The following is a 17201-nucleotide window of genomic DNA, read 5'->3' as shown; positions in this document are numbered from 1 at the left end:
AGAAACCCAATTCAATTTCTAGCTTAAGCCGGGGATGGGGGGGGGCGGGGAACTGACTTAATTAACCTAAAAGTTCAAGGACTGGTGACTGCCAGCATAGAACCACTTAAATGAAGTTTCCAGGAATCATTCATTTACCAATCACCCCCCCCCCGCCCCCACCCCAAGGGCAGGGAGGTGTTGGCTTTAACTTGCAGGCTGGTTGTGTCTATGTAATAGAGAAGATGAGTCTTGACAGAATCAGATTTACATAATCCTATGGCTCACAACCTCAAACAAATAAATAAGTCTGTCTCCCTGACCATCCATGTGGATCAGTGAAAGACCTGCGGCTCAGCTTGGATCACGTGCCCATCCTGAACCAATCACAGTGTTTGAGGCAAATACAATGTTCTCATTGACCAGCCTAAGTCAGAGGCTCACTCCTAGTAAGCCAGGTAAGATCATACCATCAGCAGCCCCAACTGTTCCCCAAAGAGTTTCCAAAACAGAAGGAGGCTGGGCAGATTTTTTTTTTAAGTAAGCAAATAAAAACAGTGACAAAAATTACTAACTTGTTAACTAAATAAACAGGACAACCGCTAGTTGTGGGAGGCTACATGAACAGGATAAGTTTATGAGAAAAGCTTACTTCATTAAGCAAGAGATGCGTTGTGTTAAAAATAGCTCCCTCGAGCAGAGCTCACTTCTTGAACAAAATAGATGTTTTCCTTATACTCAATAGGTAGACCTATACTATGGAATAATGATAATTTCCTTCCCTGAAGCATTTTTCTTTTTTTCCTAGCAGGGAAATCAGGAATCTCCATAGTTATTACTCTGAAACAACAGTCAGTTTAGGAGTTAGAACCATTACAACTCTTTTATAGGAGAAAGAGAGAGAGAAAATGTCTTTATCCAGAGTCAATGCCTGGTAGACTCAATGTAGGCTATCTTTAAATCAGAAACTCTTCCTGACTGAAAAGCATATGATATTTACCTCTGGACTATCTCAAGCTCAACATCCCTCCAGGACTGCTTTTCAAGGAGATCATCTTTCTCTGGCTGGTCAGAGCTCAAGGAATCTTGGAGTAAGAACTTGAGGTTAGTGGATGAACTAGACCAAGGGTCTTTTCCCTTCTCTGTTCTCCTCCCCTCCTCCCTCCAGTCACCTCCAAAATTCAACTTCTAGACTGCTCAAGCAGCATCTCTTTTGTGCTTTCCTCCACTAAAGAATTCTTCTTAGTTTATTGTCCCATTTGTTTATATATGCATTTTTCCCCATTTTTTTCCAGCCCCACTCCCCATCATGGATTGGGGCTTCCCAGGTAGCTAAAAAAAAACAAAACAAAACAAAAAAAAAAACAAAAAAAAAACACTTGCCAATGTAGGAGACATAAGAGATGCAGATTCGATCCCCAGGTTGGGAAGAGTCCCTGAAGGAGAGCATGGCAACCCACTCCAGTATTCTTGCCTGGAGAATCCCATGGACAGGGGAGCCTGGCAGACTACCATCCCTAGGGTCGCAGAGATGGTGAGGTGACTTAGCATGCACATAATTGACTAGAAGATGAGGCTCATACTTATTTTTGTATCTACTGCAGTTTCTACACTGCCTGGCATATACTAGGCACTCAGTAAATGTGGCTGAGTGAATGAGAGCTTGACTGTTAACTTATAAAGTAGTGATCTTCTGGTTTGTTAAGGGATGGTGAGTATATACTACACTGAATCTCATACTAGAGTGTGGAAAAGTAGTAACAGTATCAAATGTTTAAGGAACATAGTGAGATGTATAGCTTAAGATGAGTGTTAGGGTCCAGCAGACCTGGGTTCTACTACTGGCTCTTCTGGTTATTATTTCTGCATAAGAGTCACCCCAACTCTAACCTAGCAGCCAGTAGTTCTCACTCGGAGTCTCATATATTTGCAGTCGATCTTGAGCTGCAGGTAACTGAAGGTTTTGCTGTGCTGGAAATTTATGTTTTTACTGAAGTATAGTTAATTTACAATGTTGTGTTAGTTTCAAGTATATAGCAAAGTGATTCAGTCATATATATGTGTGTATATGCATGTATTCTTTTTCAGATTTCCATTATAGATTATTATAAGATGTTCAGTAGCAGTAGGCCCTTGTTGGTTTTCTGTGTTATGTTAGTAGTGTGTATATATTGGACAAGGAAATGGCAACCTACTCAAGTATTCTTGCCTAGGAAATCCCACAGACAGAAGAGCCTAGCAGGCTATAGTCCATGGGGTCTCAGAAGAGTTGGACACGGCTTAGCAACTCAACAACAACAACAAATGTGTATATATAAATTTCAAACTGCTAATTTATCTCTAATCCTCCCCACACCCCCTTTGGTAACCATAAGTTTGTTTCTATGTCTTTTGGATCTGTGAGTTTATTTGTTTTGTAAAGAAGTTTATTTGTATCATTTTTTAAGATTCCACATATAAGTGATATATATTTGTCTTTCTCTGTCTTTTGTCCATCCATGTTGCTGCAAATGGCATTATTTCATTCTTTTTATGGCTGAGTAATATTTCATTGACCACCTGACCTGCCTCTTGAGAAATCTGTATGCAGGTCAGGAAGCAACAGATAGAACTGGACATGGAACAACAGACTGGTTCCAAATAGGAAAATGAGTACGTCAAGGCTGTATATTGTCACCCTGATTATTTAACTTATATGCAGAGTCCATCATGAGAAACGCTGGGCTGGAAGAAGCACAAGCTGGAATCAAGATTGCCGGGAGAAATATCAACAACATCAGATATGCAGATGACACCACCCTTATGGCAGAAAGTGAAGAGGAACTAAAAAGCCTCTTGATGAAAGTGAAAGAGGAGAGTAAAAAAGTTGGCTTAAAGCTTAACATTCAGAAAACTAAGATCATGGCATCTGGTCCCATCACTTCATGGGAAATAGATGGGGAGACAATGGGAACAGTGTCAGACTTTATTTTTTTGGGCTCCAAAATCACTGCAGATGGTGACTGCAGCCATGAAATTAAAAGATGCTTACTCCTTGGAAGGAAAGTTATGACCAACCTAGATAGCATATTAAAAAGCAGAGACATTACTTTGCCAACAAAAGTCCGTCTGGTCAAGGCTATAGTTTTTCCAGTGGTCATGTATGGATATGAGAGTTAGACTGTGAAGAATGCTGAGTGCCGAAGAATTGATGCTTTTGAACTGCAGTGTTGGAGAAGACTCTTGAGAGTCCCTTGGACTGCAAGGAGATCCAACCAGCCCATCCTAAAGATAAGTCCTGGGTGTTCATTGGAAGGAGTGATGCTGAAGCTGAAACTCCAGTACTTTGGCCACCTCATGCGAAAAGTTGACTCATTGGAAAAGACCCTGATCCTGCGATGGATTGTGGGCAGGAGGAGAAGGGAATGACACAGGATGAGATGGTTGGATGGTATCATCGACTTGTTGGACATGGGTTTGAGTAAACTCTGAGAGTTGGTGATAGACAGGGAGGCCTGGCGTGCTGTGATTCATGGGGTCGCAAAGAGTCGGACATGACTGAGTGACTGAACTGAACTGAACTGAATATTTCATTGTGTGTATATATATATATATATACATATATATATATATATATATGGACAGGCACCACAAAAAGAGCCAGGCAGAAGCTGTGTGACCTGTTCTGACCCAGCCTCAGAAGTTACACAGTGTCACTTCCATGGATTCTGTTTCTTAAAAGTGAGTCACTAAGGCCAGCCCAGTTTCCAGGGAAGGAGACCTACCTCTCAATGAGAGAAATGTGAAAAAACTTGTGCACAGGTTTAAATCCACTAACCTAGCTTTTCCACTTATTGGAGTAGCCTGGAGGGAAATTAGTCATTTGGGTTTCTCCATCTATAAAATAAGATCCTTGTGAAGATTTAAATAAGATGATGTATTCAAAACACTTATCTCACAGCTCTCAAATGTTCCTGTATTATTGAGAGAGACTATATGGAGGAAGCCCTTTAAAGTCAAGAAAACAGTATCCAATAATTACATTACCCTGAAACTTGGAGAAAGGTTATTACTCTTATGTTTTTCTGTAAGAGTTCCTTGTGGGACACCAAGACCTCATGGGACAATAATTTTAAAAACATTAAATTCTAACATTTTTATACATACAGTCATTCCAGGTTCCAATCAAATGACTAAAGTTCCACATGTGAACTTTATTTGTTTATAAATGAAAAGTGGTTTCCACATGTGTGCATGTATATCCATTTATTATGCTAAGAATATGCAACTTTGTGTTCTGAAGAGATACAAGAAAAAAAGCAGAAAAAAAAGGCCTATCATCAAATGATATGACTTTACGTTACGCAAAATAGCAGAAAGAGACTGATGGTTGATCTTGCTTTGGCATGAAAGCAAGAACTTTAAAGACTAACAGAGCCTTTCTCGAACACACTGATTTAGTTTCCTCTTGGCTTTGAGCCTGTAGGATCGTCATCTCTTCTGTCTAGAAGGCCTCATTCCATTTCTCTGGCTGTAATCTATTCATTTATCACCTTCTTGGAAGCCAGTGAACAAAAGAAACAGTTGCCTGTGGAAGCTGGGGAGAGAAAATCTCTCTTTGCTGTTGCTAAGGGAGAGATCTTTGCTAATGATCATTACCTTGTTTCTCTGTTAGATCATTCTCATCTTTCTCATCTTGGGCAGGGGGGAATGTGCCCTCCACCCTGGGTCTTCTAGCCTCCTTACTATCTTTCTCATTCTCCTACTGCTCCCTTGTAACACAATCCTGCATGACAGTCTCATTCGGTGCGATGTCCTGGGCATGCAAAGATAGGAGGGAAAAACCCAGCTCCAAAAGTAACGACCTGGCATTTGTAAAGAAAGAAGGTAATACCATCCAGTCAGTGCTGACTGTTAATGAGGCTTAAATTAATTGACCAACAACCAGACTCTATTTTCAGCTCTCCTGGAAACATTCCTTGTCTTTGCCATCTTCCCTGAATCCCCAAGTATTGTTTTCTCTTCCAGGAACACTGTTTCTTCCCTGGCCTAATGTTCCTCTTGGTGGACTGAAAAGCCACTCAATTATTTGAGAGGCAAAACACTCTTCCTTCCTGCCCCTACTTCCTAACAAAAAATTTCCTTCCATAGGACATTTCCTTCTCAGATATAGTTTGATTATCTGAGGGTATCCTGATGGATACATCTGTATTCAGTTCAGTTCAGTTCAGTCACTCAGTCGTGTCCAACTCTTTGCAACCCCATGGACTGCAGCACGCCAGGCTTCCCTGTCCATCACCAACTCGCAGAGTGTACCCAAACTCATGTCCATTGAGTCAATGATGCCATTGAACCATCTCATCCTCTGTCGTCCCCTTGTCCTGCCTTCAATCTTTCCCTGCATCAGGGTCTTTTCCAATGAGTCAGCTCTTCGCATGAGGTGGCCAAAGTATTGGAGTTTCAGCTTCAGCATCAGTCCTTCCAATGAATATTCAGGACTGATTGCCTTTAGGATGGACTGGTGCGATCTCCTTGCAATCCAAGGGACTCTCAAGAGTCTTCTCCAACACCACAATTGAAAAGCATCAATTCTTTGGTACTCAGTTTTCTTTATAGTCCCAACTCTCACATCCACACATGACTACTGGAAAAACCATAGCCTTGACTAGGTGGACCTATGTTGGCAAAGTAATGTCTCTGCTTTTTCATATGCTGTCTAGGTTGGTCATAACTTTCCTTCCAAGGAGTAAGCGTCTTTTAATTTCATGGCTGCAGTCACCATCTGCAGTGATTGTGGAGCCCCTCAAAATAAAGTCAGCCACTGTTTCCACTGTTTCCCCATCTGTTTGCCGTGAATCGATGGGACCAGGTGGCATGATCTTAGTTTTCTGAATGTTGAGCTTTAAGCCAACTTTTTCACTCTCCTCTTTCACTTTCATCAAGAGGCTCCTTAGGTCTTCACTTTCTGCCATAAGGGTGGTGTCATCTGCATATCTGAGGTTATTGATATTTTTCCTGGCAATCTTGATTCCAGCTTGTGCTTCCTCCAGCCCAGCATTTCTCATGATGTACTCTGCATATAAGTTAAATAAGCAGGGTGACAATATACAGCCTTGATATACTCCTTTTCCTATTTGGAACCGGTCTGTTGTTCCATATCTGGTTCTAACTGTTGCTTCCTGACCTGCATACAGTTTTCTCAAGAGGCAGGTCAGGTGGTCTGGAATTCCCAACTCTTTCAGAATTTCCCACAGTTTGTTGCGATCCACACCAAAGGCTTTGGCATAGCCAATCTGTATATCTCTGGCTTAAGGGACTCGGTAGTACTGCTTTAGTGAGATGGTATGTTAACATGATTGGTTTATCTGATAAATCTGAGACTCATTATTTGCAAAGTTGTCAGATAATGGACTCAGAAGAATCAAGACTCTAAATAGTACTACAGGATAGGACTGGAGATTGTGGACACTGATGACTTTAGAAAGAGGTTCTGCAAAGAGATAAGGGATCACCATGCACAATTTGGGATATTGCAAGAGAACATCAGCGCAGGAATAGATCTTAGAAATCATAGAAGGAAAGTGTTGATATATGCCTTTCCGCTAGCCAGTGTCTCCAGTGTGTTTGCTTCTTTAATTGTGGTATATATATCTCACAAAATTCACCACCTTAACCATTTTTAACTGTACAGTTTAGTCATATCAACTATATTTACATTGCTATGCAACAGTTTTCTAGAACGTCTCTGTGCAACAGATTTCCAGAACATCTCATCCTAAAAACCTGAAACTCTGTATCTATTAGACAACTGCCAGATCCACCACCACCCCATTCCCAAATATTGCCTGGTAACCACCCTTCTACTTTCTATTTCTATGAATTTGTCTACTCTAAGTGGAATCATACAGTATTTGTCATTATGTGACTGGCTTATTTCACTTCACGTAAGGTCTTCAAGATTCACCCATGCTGTAGCATTTCTTGTGACAAGATTTCTTTCCTTTTTAAGACTAAACAATATTCCATTGCATGTATATGCCACATTTTGTTTATCTGTTCATCCATTAATGGGTGTTGGTACTGCTTCTACTTCTTGGCTATTGTGAACAGAGCTGATACGTGCATGGATGTGCAAACATCTCTTTGAGACCCTGCTTTCAATTCTTTTGGAATTCTTTTGGATTTGTACCTAGATTGCTGAAGCATATAATAGTTCTATGCTAAATGTTTTAAGGAACCACTACTGTTTACCAGCCGCACAATTCTACAATCCCACCAACTGTGTACAAGTGTTCCAACCTCTGCACATCTTCACCAACACTTTCTATTTCTGTTTTTCAGTTGTAGCCATCCTAATATGTGTGAGGTGATATTTCATTGTAGTTTTGATTTGCGTTTCTCTAATGATTAGTGATATTGAGCATCTTTTATATGCTTGTTGGTCATTTGTATATTATCTTTGTAAAAATGTCTCTTTAAGTCCTTTATTTTTTAAAGAGTTATTTGTTGTTGTTATTGTTGTCGTTGAGTTATAAGAGTTCTTTATATTAACTCCTTATTAGATGTATTATTTGCAAATATTTTCTCCCATTCTCTAGATTGCCTTTTTAACTGTATCCTTTGATGCACAGGAGTTTTAAAGTTTGATGTAGTCCCATTTGTCTGTTTTTTATTTTGTTGCTTGTGTTTTTGATATCACATCCAAGAAATCATTGCCAAATACATTGTTAGGAAGACTTTCCCCTATATTCCCAAATTCTTCTGGGAGTTTTATAGTTTGGGGTAATACATTTATTTTTTATTTATTTATTTGGCTGTCAGGTCTTAGTTGCAGCAGGCAGGACCTTCGTTGCATCATGCGGGATCTTTCTTCGCAGCTCTTGGACTCTCTAGTTATGGCATGCGGGCTCAGTAGTTACAGCACAAAGGCTCTCTAGTTGTGGCACATGGGTTCAGCTGCCCCATGGCATGTGGGATCTTAGTTCCCCAACTAGGAATCGAACCTGCATCCCCTGTGTTGCAAGGCGGATTCTTAACCACTAGACCACCAGGGGAGTCCCTAGGATATTACATTTAGGTCTTTAATCCATTTTGAATTTACTTTTGTATATGGTATAAGATGATGCTTCAACATCATTCTTTTGTGTGTGGATATCCAGTTTTCCCAGCATCATTTGTTGAAGAGACAGTTTCTCATTGAGGGTTCTTGATATCTTTGTCAAAGATCATTTGACCATATGCAAGGACTTATTCCTGCCCTAGAGTTCATTTTTTTAATTCACTGAGGTGTCTACCCTGATTATGTGACTTCGTTGCTCAGTTCAGTCACTCAGTTGTGTCCGACTTTTTGTGATCTCATGGACTGCAGCACACCAGACTTCCCTGTCCATCACCAACTCCTGGAGCTTGCTCAAACTCACGTCCATTGAATCAGTGTTGCCATCCAACCATCTCATCTTCTGTCATCCCCTTCTCCTCCTGCCTTCATTTTTGCATAGACTTCTTTGTATAGAGACTAAATAGATGCATGGCCTCTTGTATCAGTCTACCCTGAGTATAAGTACTCTATTATTTACTAAGTGTGTGATGCTAGACAATTTACCTTTCTGTGCCTCACGTCTTTATCTGTAAAATAGAGATAATGGTAGTACCCCCCTCAGGATGGGATTGTGAAAATTAAATAAAATAAAGCCTGCAAGAAAATGCCTGATACATAGAAACTACTCAATAAATCTTAGCTATTATTATCTCTTACATTTGCTTCTCTCATAGTTTTACTAGAACACATTCAACACAGTTATAGTTTCCTAAGGATCTTCAGATCATAGCAATGCCCTCAATTCTAGATCCAATACTATTCATGCCTACTGTGCATTTTCATGATACACCAACAGGGGCTTTTTTTTTTTTTTGGCTCACTGTGTGGCATGTGGAATCTAATTCCCCAACCGGGGATCAAACACATGCTCCCCTGCAGTGGAAGCGTGGAGTCTTAACCACTGGATACCCAAGGAAGTCCCTTTCTTTCTTGTATTATTTTTTATTTTTTGGTGTGCCACACAACATGTGGGATCTTAGTTCCCCAACCAAAGATCAAACCCACACCCCCCTGCATTGAAAGCCTGAAGTCTTAACCACTGGACTACCAGGGAAGTCTCTATTTTTGTTTTTTGTGAATTCCACAGGACCACTTTTCTTGCAGCCTTCTACCTGTCCCATACTTGCCCTGAATATAGGAAATAAAGAATGATCAATATTGGAAAAATATAAAAGAAGGTAAAGGTCTCTGTAGCTTCTTAAAGTTGGTGTTCAGTATGTATTGATCCATGTGCCTAAAATAGATCTGAGAAGGATCAGAGACTTTTCTTCCTATTCTGTGTCCACTGTGAAGTGACGGAGGTGAGGTCGCAGGTGGGAGGGGTAGAGGGGAACCGAAGCCCTTTGGTACAGCTGAGCTTGAGATTGGCAGGAAGCTGCTACAGAAGTCTGCCTGGTTGTTAGAAAGCTGCACTGGCCTCCTTACCTCACCGATGACTGCTGCGTGCGTATGGATGGAGCGAACTTAGGTTAAATGAACGTACTAACCGTGCTAGCAGCAAAACAAGTCAGAGCAGCCAGGGATGTCGCGTAAACCTAAGCAAAGGTGACAGTTAACGCTGGTTCGGTCCCATGTGGTTTGGCACAGCTGGAGTTAACTGAGTCTCTGTACCTTCCGTTCTTTTCAGATTAATTCTTTCTGTTAGAACCAATGTGCTTTCCATTATCTTTTGATCTCGTTCCCTTTCCATATTGAAAGATCTCTGAAAAGCGAGAGGTATAAATGTTGTTTATAAAAATTTTTCTTGTCCCAATATCAATGTACATTAACCAGCTCTGCTTTTGATATCACTGTCAACTAATCTCAATATTAGAAAACTCAGTTTTAATTAAATTGATAGCTATCTTTGATTTACATTATTTCATCCTACAAGTCAAAGTGTCAAAAGTAGATATTAAACATTAAGAAAAACTCTTTTTCTTATTATACTTATTACAATACATATCAGTATGTGATTATCAAATATATTAGAAGGTTAATAGTTTTTTAAATGGAGGCGGAAATGGAAGCCCACTCCTGTATTCTTGCCTGGAGAATTCCATGGACAGGGCAGCCTGGCAGGCTACAGTCCATGGGGTTGCAAAGAGTCAGACATGACTGAGCACACAGGACAGGACTTTTTTTACAACCTTGGAACGTAATGATTGCGTTGTCAGAGAAAACTTTCATGGGTATTTTAAAAGGCTCTAACTATAATTGAATATTGTTTTTGAAATGGGTAAAACTTCCAGATTATTCTAGAGACTAGCAAGATAAGATGTTTTCTTCACTTTTCAAAAGTTTTTCTTATAGAAATTAAGAATGTATATCCTTTATGAGAACTTTGAGAAAGTCATGTTTAATATCTCATTTAAAGGGAGCCTTGGAACTGGTTGGTTCCACAGATTTTTTTTTTTTTTAATATTTGTTTATTTATTTGGTTCCACTGGGTCTGAGTTTCGACATGCAAATTCTTAGTTGCAGTATGTGGGATCTAGTTCCCTGACCAGGGATCGAACCTGTACCCACTGCCTTGGCAGTGTGGAGTCTTAGCCTCTGGACCACCAGGGAAGTCCCCACAAATTCTTTTAGTCATAATGTATACCCTTCTCAGCATATCCCCATCCTTCATCACTAATATATACTGGAGGTAGTTTTTCAAACTCCTGCTTTTTTTGTCCGCATCAAAAGCCTCTGTCCCCAGATAAAAGCCGGTGAGATGAAATGGAATGTGAAACCAGCTTGAACTGTGCCTCTCATGAACTCTGTGACTTTGGACAATTACTTCATCTCTCTGACCTTTTATTTCCTCCTTCGTGGGATGACTCAAACTTTGTGAAGTTTGTTGTGAGGATTAAATAAAATAATACAGAGTGCTTACTAAGTCTATGTTCTTATTATGAGCATCTCCTCATTAAATTCAGTGCCTCTGATGTCTATGTCAGTCTGATGAAAGGCTTGTGAATGCATTCCTCTGTATTTTCAACATTTTCTTTTGCTCCTTTATTGCTCACCTACTATGGACCAGATACAATGATAGCTTCTGGTGATCCATGAATGAATAAGAGACAGACAATTCAAGATGCCCTTAGAGCAATAAATTAGGAGTTTGGGATTAACATATATGTACTACTATGTATGAAATAGGTAAACAACAAGGATTGTACAGCACAGGGAACTACACTCAATATCTTGTAATAACCTATAATGGAAAGGAATCTGAAAAAGTATAATATATACACATATATATATACACACACACACACATGCACACACATAACTGAATCACTTTGCTGTACACTTGAAACTGACACAAAATTGTATATTAACTGTACCTCAATTTTAAAAAAGTGCCCTCAGAGCCTCCCAGCTGGTGCTAGTAGTAAAGAACCTGCCTGCCAATGAAGGAGTCATGAGACGTGTGTTTGATCTCTTGGAGGATCTTCCCAACCCACTCCAGTATTCTTGCCTGAAGAATCCCATGGACCGAGGAGCCTGGAGGGCTACAGTCCATAGGGTCGCAAAGAGTCAGACACGACTGAAGCAATTTAGCACACACATACCCTCAGAGCAGTAGAGGAGACAAATAAGTGCTATAAAAGCCCCAGAATGGAAAGCCAGAGGGTGAAAGAATTTTTTTTTAAAAGAGAAAATGCTTGAGCTGCACATAAAGGGGAGAGATTGGGCAGCTCATGGTGTCTCCTTGGGCCTCTTCCTTATGAAGAGAGTGCCCAAGTTATCCAGGAATTTCTGGGCTGCAGTTGAAACCCTGCCTTATTCTGGTGGCCCCCTTTCTCTGAAAACCTTCTGTAAGGTTGCTCAGCGGTAAAGAATCTGCCGGCAGTGCAGAAGACCTGGGTTTGATCCCTGAATTGGGAAGATCCCCTGGAGAAGGGCATGGCAACCCACTCCAGTATTCTTGCCTGGAGAATCCCATGGACAGAGGAGCCTGGTGGGCTACAGTCCATGGGGTCACAAAGAGTTGGACGTGACTGAGCATGAGCACCTCTGTAATAGGACTGCAACACAGAAAGGAGAAGTTTCTCCCCTTCATGGGGAAATAAAGAAAACTTGTCATTCTCTCCATACATTTCTCCATTCGTTTAAGTGTGAAACAAACATTCATGTCAATGAAGTACTAGGCCCTGTGCTAGATGCTGGGAATTTAAAGAGACAAGAAACTCAGTCTAGAGAGAGAGAGAAGTGAGGTTGTTGCTCATCGTGTGCAACTCTTTGCAATCCTGTGGACTGTAGCTTCCCAGGCTCCTCTGTCCATGGAATTTTCCTGGCAAGAGTACTGGAGTGGCTTGCCATTTCCTTCTCCAGGGAATCTTCCCGACCTGGGATTCAAATCTGGGTCTCCCACATCTCAGGCAGACGCTTTACCCTCTGAGCCAGAGAGAGAGAGAAAGTCAAAACGTTAGTCTGTTTATAAGAGCTCTATTGGAAGTGTACTCGGGGGCAGGGGGAGCAGTGCTGGTGTGACCAGTTTTCCCAGTTTATCTGCTACTGTCCCCATTTTGGCACTAAAAGTCCCACATCCTAAGAAACTGCTCAATCCTGGACAAACTGGGACAATTGGTCAACCAAACTCCTAGCCACAGAATAGGGCCCCCTGATGCAGCCTGGGGTAGGGCTGGGAGTATAGTCGTGTTAGAATTTGATGTTCAAGCATAAACTTAATGAAATACTAGATGAACGAGAACAGGGAACATTTGTGAAGGGAATGAATTTAGCACGTGGGAACCAGATGATGCTGAATTATGCTTAGGAAAATCCCGGCAATGTGCCCGGAGTTCATGTGAAACCATCCCCAGCATGTTTACTAACCACAGAGTTTATTTTTTAAGCTGAATCTGATAGCAAAATCTAAGTTTCCTGATTTCTTTTTTCCAGTTGCTCGTGTCCTGTGAGTGCCAAGTCAGTTCAGTCCTATTCAACTCTTTGTGAGCCCATGGACTGTAGCCCTCCAGACTCCTCTGTCCATGGGACTCTCCAGGCAAGAACACTGGGACTGGGTTGCCATGCCCTCCTCCAGGGGTCTTCCTGACCCAGGGATCGAACCTGCATCTCCTGCGGCTCCTGCATCAGGCAGATTCTTCACCGCTGAGCCACTGGGGGCAGAACTTCATAAATTCAAGCCCGCTGTTTGTTCATCCCTGTGCCTCTCTCTGCTCCCCTCATCCAATTTGTGCTCCCATAAAACGCAATGTTCACATCTCACTTCTCAGCAAAAATATGAGATGTGTTGAGTGAATTCACATTAATAATATTTTAGCTAACAACACTTCGAAGAGCTCTACAGACCATTTACCAAGGAAACTAAATTATTTCGAATGCTTGTGTCAAAATAAATGAACCAAGGCTTTTCTGATGTAGCAGCCTAACATTTTATTGTGGGTATAAACACAGCTCCCCCCTCTCCAAAATTCAGCAATCCTTTATTAGGTTCTTTCTTCATTAGGGTGAATAAAACATGTCCTCCTATGGATTTTTCCATAACTTCTAGTGGTGGAATAGGGCATCTGTTTCCTAAAGTAATTTAAACTAACATGAAACGCTTTTCTAATAATAAAAAAGTGTCTTAAGAATAACTTAGAATTATTGCAGATGATAAGCAGAATTTATTAAGGTTATAAGTCAAAGAGAAATGTTGTGTTGTTGTTATAATTAGAGAAAAAACCTTTAGAGGTTAATCTTTTCCCCCATATTTTGGCTTAGCAATTGAGTTCAGGTTTTTTTTTTCCTCTCCTAATAGGTTCTCTTTGGTTCCAAGGTATTCCCAGCTGCTGAGAGTCACAAATTCTGCCTGAATAGCAGGGTGACCTTTTCAGAGAGCAGCCAATGTTTGTAAGCTCAAGTACAAAGAAAATCAAGTTTACTGACTCTATGCTAGAGGAAGAAGAAAGCTCATTCAAACCAGCCCTCTCTCACCCACTACTCCCATCCCTACCAGAGTCCCCCAACTCCTTCCTCTTCATCCTGCCTGACCTTACTGGACCAGTAGAGTGGCCAGCTACAGGGATGCCATAATTCACTCAGGCTCTTTGATGTCTTTAAAATTCTGTCTCAGTTTCCGCTTGTCTTTTTCGGGCAAAGAAGCAGCATCTGGCCTCTCCACTCTATGGGATGTGGCTGTCTGCTCCTGGGAAGGAGGATCAAGAGGTAGCCATCCTCGGTTAGGAAGGCAGGTGACCTGGGTTATGCCTACCTACTGCCAGCCTCCCAGGTTACTTTTGGTCTGTATCTGACCAGATGTCCTCAATTCCCTAGGCCTGAATACACTTAACCTTGCTTCTCCAAACTGCTTTGCATTCCTCACCCACCCCCAGATCCTCTCCATTCTCAGCTCTTAAAAAATAAAAAGAAAAAGAAATCACAGACACTGCAGTTATCACACATCTTCTGACTGTTCATCACAGCTTTGCATGCTCCTTTCAAATCGTCTCTTCCTTTCTTCCCCTTCTTTTTAACCTCCCAATTCTGCTTTTTGGCAAACAACCAAAGAAGATTTCTCTGTGCAACTTAAAAGAAATATTACAAGACAAACCTTCTCCTGGTAGAGAGCAATGGAATGATTTGCATATATAATCTCTTCCTGTGTCTCCTGCTAGCTAGCACGGGCCTTTTCGTCTCCAATCCTCATGGTCTAACAAAAGAATAAATTACAGCACTACTGATGGAACATTAAACCGACAGTCTTCTGAGGCACTGGGAGTTTTAATGGAAACCAAAGAAAAGTCAAGATTAGACAATTTCTTTTAAATGTATTTCTTTTTTCCTATATGCCCTCTCACGTATTATCAATTTTCTGACCTTCTTATTATTCAGTTTCCTAGCTGCCAAATAACACATCTAAAGCTGCTTTTGAGCCAATCTCTCATCAATGGAACTGTACTTGTTGTTAGAGAATTAAGGTATTGGCAAATTGGTTACAAGGTGTTTAGGCTTATAATTTAAAGGTTTAGTTAAATTAATAAATGATAGCAATTTCAAGGACTGAATGGATTCCCTTACTTAATATTTTGCCTCCTTCCGATTTCGTTGAGATGGGAAAACTGAAAATAAAGGTGTCTATATAGTGCCATCTAGTGGCAGAGATGTTTAAAAGCTGTGGAGAAGGAAATGGCAACCCACTCCAGTTTTCTTGCCTGGAGAATTCCATGGACCTAGGAGCCTGGAGTTGGTGATGGACAGGGAGGCCTGGCGTGCTGCGATTCATGGGGTCGCAAAGAGTCGGACACGACTGAGCAACTAACACACACTTTCACTGAGGGACTGATTAAATGAACCTAGAAAACTGCTGCTATTAATATTAGGGTCTGATTTTTAGAATCTCCAGGCTTGATTCTAGTTTTGTTTTACCTTCTATCAGTCAGTTCAGTTCAGTTGCTCAGTCGTGTCCGACTCTTTGCGATTCCGTGAATCGCAGCACGCCAGGCCTCCCTGTCCATCACCAACTCCTAGAGTTTACTCAAACTCATGTCCATCAAGTTGGTGATGCCATCCAGCCATCTCATCCTCTGTCGTCCCCTCCTCCTCCTGCCCCCAATCCCTCCCAGCATCAGGGTCTTTTCCAATGAGACAGCTCTTCACATGAGGTGGCCAAAGTATTGGAGTTTCAGCTTCAGCATCAGTCCTTCCAATGAACACCCAGGACTGATCTCCTTTAGGATGGACTGGTTGGATCTCCTTGCAGTCCAAGGGACTCTCAAGAGTCTTCTTCAACACCACAGTTCAAAAGCATCAATTTTTCGGTGCTCAGCTTTCTTCACAGTCCAACTCTCACATCCATACATGACCACTGGAAAAACCATAGCCTTGACCAGACGGACCTTTGTTTGCAAAGTAATGTCTCTGCTTTTTAATATGCTATCTAGGTTGGTCATAACTTTCCTTCCAAGGAGTAAGCGTCTTTTAATTTCATGGCTGCAGTCACCCTCTGCAGTGATTTTGGAGCCCCCATAAATAAAGTCTGACACTGTTTCCACTGTTTCCCCATCTATCTGCCATGAAGTGATGGGACCAGATGCCATCATCTTAGTTTTCTGAATGTTGAGTTTTAAGCCAACTTTTTCACTCTCTTCTTTCACTTTCATCAAGAGGCTCTTTAGTTCCTCTTCACTTTCTGCCATAAGGATGGTGTCATCTGCATATCTGAGGCTGTTGATATTTCTCCCGGCAATCTTGATTCCAGCTTGTGCTTCTTCCAGCCCAGCGTTTCTCATGATGTACTCTGCATATAAGTTAAATAAGCAGGGTGACAATATACAGCCTTGACATACTCCTTTTCCTATTTGGAACCAGTCTGTTGTTCCATGTCCAGTTCTAACTGTTGCTTCCTGACCTGCATACAGATTTCTCAAGAGGCAGGTCAGGTGGCCTGGTATTCCCATCTCCTTCAGAATTTTCCACAGTTTATTGTGATCCACACAGTCAAAGGCTTTGGCATAATCAATAAAGCAGAAATAGATGTTTTTCTGGAACTCTCTTGCTTTTTTGATGATCCAGCGGATATTGGCAATTTGATCTCTGGTTCCTCTGCCTTTTCTAAAACCAGCTTGAACATCTGGAAATTCACGGTTCACGTATTACCTTCTATGGGGATATCCAATCATGGGGACCCTTTTTGGTGTCATTGAGAAAGTTTTAATCTGCTTAGTGGAGAGCCAGAAAAACTGTGAAAATCCTGAAGAATTGCTGCTGCATTGCTGTTTTAAATTTAAACTTTATTGCCACTTCACTTCTGATTGTAAAACAAATTCTGCTGAAAAGAGAAAAATGTTAATAATCTAAGAAAACAGCAATGATCATACCACTGAAAATACAAAGATGCTCTCCTGTTCCAACTCTTCTCACTTAAATCTATTGTTCTTAAATGCTAACTATGTGAATGTGTACAAAGGTTTAATCAGTTATATTTATGAAAGAGATATGCTTTTACGCAGACAAGACCAGAGTTTGAGAAGCTGGCCCCTGCTAGCAAAGTTCAGAATCAATAAACAACCCTCCCTGCACCCCTCCACACACATATAGAAAGAAAGAAAAAATTAGAAAAAATGAAGCCAAATCAGAAACTATGGTCTAATTTATTTGTGTTTCCAAGGCTCTGCATGCCCTTTTGAAGACTGATCTTGCATTTGGAACTGAGGTGGGCTTTGCTTTG

The 17201-nt window shown here is 41.1% G+C and overlaps 1 long non-coding RNA gene across 1 annotated transcript in view; it reads left to right on the top strand.

Annotated features, from left to right (window-relative positions):
* Nucleotides 1–13347, top strand: part of LOC122685618 — a 62849-nt gene extending 49502 nt beyond the window's left edge. The window contains exon 3 of the long non-coding RNA XR_006338481.1: nt 12932–13347. This is a non-coding gene — a long non-coding RNA (uncharacterized LOC122685618). The remainder of the gene's footprint in view (nt 1–12931) is intronic.
* Nucleotides 13348–17201: the final 3854 nt, after the last annotated feature.

Source organism: Cervus elaphus, chromosome 28 (genome assembly GCF_910594005.1).
Source record: "Cervus elaphus chromosome 28, mCerEla1.1, whole genome shotgun sequence".
NCBI lineage: Eukaryota > Metazoa > Chordata > Mammalia > Artiodactyla > Cervidae > Cervus > Cervus elaphus.
Note: the sequence above shows the minus strand (reverse complement) of the source record. Positions and strands in the feature narration are given on the sequence as shown.